Source organism: Clupea harengus, unplaced genomic scaffold, assembly GCF_900700415.2.
Source record: "Clupea harengus unplaced genomic scaffold, Ch_v2.0.2, whole genome shotgun sequence".
Classification (NCBI taxonomy): Eukaryota; Metazoa; Chordata; class Actinopteri; order Clupeiformes; family Clupeidae; genus Clupea; species Clupea harengus.
In genome coordinates this window covers 23,596-26,005 of record NW_024880060.1, presented here as the reverse complement: position 1 = coordinate 26,005, position 2,410 = coordinate 23,596, and the positions used below count along the sequence as shown (strand labels likewise).

Below are 2,410 nucleotides of genomic sequence, written 5' to 3'. Positions count from 1 at the left end.
TTCGGGTTACTTCAACTGGCTTGATAGCAAACGTGAACATCCAGTTTAGTCTGGAAGGAGTTGGACAAGACTGTCTGTATCTATTTTTTTTGCTCATCTAGGTGTGATATTGAAAAGGCAAATATGACAAACCCTGACGTTCCACTTATTATGTCATCAGCAGGACACAGGCTAATCAACTAAATGAATGTATAGAGGCAGAAGTGTAGCAAAATAGAGTATGTTTTATTTTCTTTATGTAATAAATATCAGGTCAATGGTATTAAATTACCTTACAAAACAGTAGCTCTCACACACACGTTCATACACTGGTAACCAGTAAATACCAGTCTGACAGACCAATCACCCAATAAAGATCTATAAGATCTGGATTATCTCACTACAATTCAGTCACTCTACGTACGTAAGGAAACACAGGATCCAGAGCAAACGTGCTACAATTCTTAAAAACACTCCACACAATTGTGTTTGACATATACAACACCACACTACAATTATTGTATGTACTTCCACACATTGCGCATACTTGCAAGGAATGTAAGAAAACACCACACTACTAGATGTTACTAGGCAGTTGCAATGGGTTACATGTGGAGAGGCTGGTAGCAAACAGGTGGCAGTTAACTAAAAATGACACACACATTCATACAAACAAAAGGAAACAAAAACCCCAAAGCCATAACAAAGTGCCAATGGCTCTCTCACAGCCTATACATCCAAAACAAATGTGTGTGTATTCACTTCTAAAACAAAACAAAAGAGAAAACATCAGTTCAGACTGATCCCTGATACATATGTGCACTGCACACAATACTTTAAATCTTGATACATGGTTAACACAAATAAAATCATATACCTAGGGAGCAATAGGCTGCAGGCCCAGAGAGGGAGAGAGAGATGGAGAAACACGGACACAGCAGCAATATTCTTCCTAAACCAGAAGAGACGCTGGTTAGTTAAGCTAACAACATACACGGCTACTTTTTGTTCTATGCAAACAAATACAATGATATACCTAGGAGAACGTCAGGCTACCCGCAAACAAACTCCGGAAAGAGAGCGAGAGAAAGCTACGGGACAACGGCAGCAAAGTTCACTTATATGCCGTATGCTTACATGGGCACACAATAACGCTAAGCCTGCATGATTGAAAACAGTAGCAAGAAAAGTATGCTTACGCCTTTTAAAGACAGCACAAAGGCAACAGCGCAGTCTGCAATCAGTAGGTCTCAGTACGGAGCAGTGTTCTTCTAGCGACAGACAACCACGGGCACCGCGCGCCAAACAACTCAAACAACCGACATCATTCGGTGAGGCGGAAGCAGTGTATATTGACACCACCCCTAGGAGGGCGTGCACGCCCACGCTGCAAGTCAGCCCTACCACATAAGGCAAGTGGATTTGATCATCACATCATCAATGACAATACACAAGTGAATCTGCCATAAAACAGCAATAGATGGAACCGGGGAAATGTGTCTATAATGACAGATATGTGCGCACTGCAAACATGACAAGAGGGTTCTATATTGTCTGTACTTTTGGTTACCTAAACAAATATCTAATCGATAGCCTACTGAAGTCACGAAATTTCAAAGCAAAACTCTCGGTTTGTAACAAAGAACACATTTAGGAGCAGCCCTTGCTGTCGGGAGTTGCTAATAGAAACTGCATGTCGAAGCTAGAAGCATAAACATGTTTTTGACAGAGCTGTAAAATAACTGTGTTACAATGCTGAAAGTTATGGCTAGCTAACTTACGTGTGGCAGATTGTTACTGGAATATGACAAAACCTACCACTCAGAAGCGTTGATTTCCAATATCCCAGGAACTGCTGTTGCATCGTTTCCTCCTATATTGAAGGCTCAAACACACACGGTTGGATGCCCAAACACTCCATGGTTCAACGATTACAATTTTAGTAATTTATTTGGACATGTTGCTTTCTGTGAAAGCAGAGCTCATCATCATTATTAACGAGCCCACCAAAAAAGGGAAAAAAAGCTTGTTCTAAAAAAGCTCACTCTAGAGTCAAATCACAGGTTTGTAAATAGGCATGTGAAACTACATCTGGAGTTTCACCCCAACCAAAGTCACATACCTTTGATATAGACATCAGAGACCAATCTCAAATACTGCATCAATACACACATATACACCAGAAAATACATATGCATTGGCTGAATCTATTGGCTTACTTGATCGTTCAGATTTGGACTCAATGGAAATGTAATTATTGAATGATGAACAAATATATTACTGAAATATACGAATATAGGCAGCAAACTGCCTCTAAACTAATTATTTGCTGAAATTCCGTTGGCTAACATGTCATCATACCATCCCACTCTCTGTATACTGACACATGCGCTCCATCTGCATGTGACTTTGAAGTTCCAGAATCCTGGAC

General features: G+C 40.3%; 1 long non-coding RNA gene across 1 annotated transcript; it reads right to left on the bottom strand.

Moving 5' to 3' along the window:
- Positions 1 to 204: 204 nt before the first annotated feature.
- Positions 205 to 1,500, bottom strand: LOC122131195. Its single transcript, XR_006152043.1, has 2 exons — positions 1,179 to 1,500; positions 205 to 931 (listed from the first exon to the last, which is right to left on the bottom strand). It is a non-coding gene; the product is annotated as an uncharacterized LOC122131195 (long non-coding RNA).
- Positions 1,501 to 2,410: the final 910 nt, after the last annotated feature.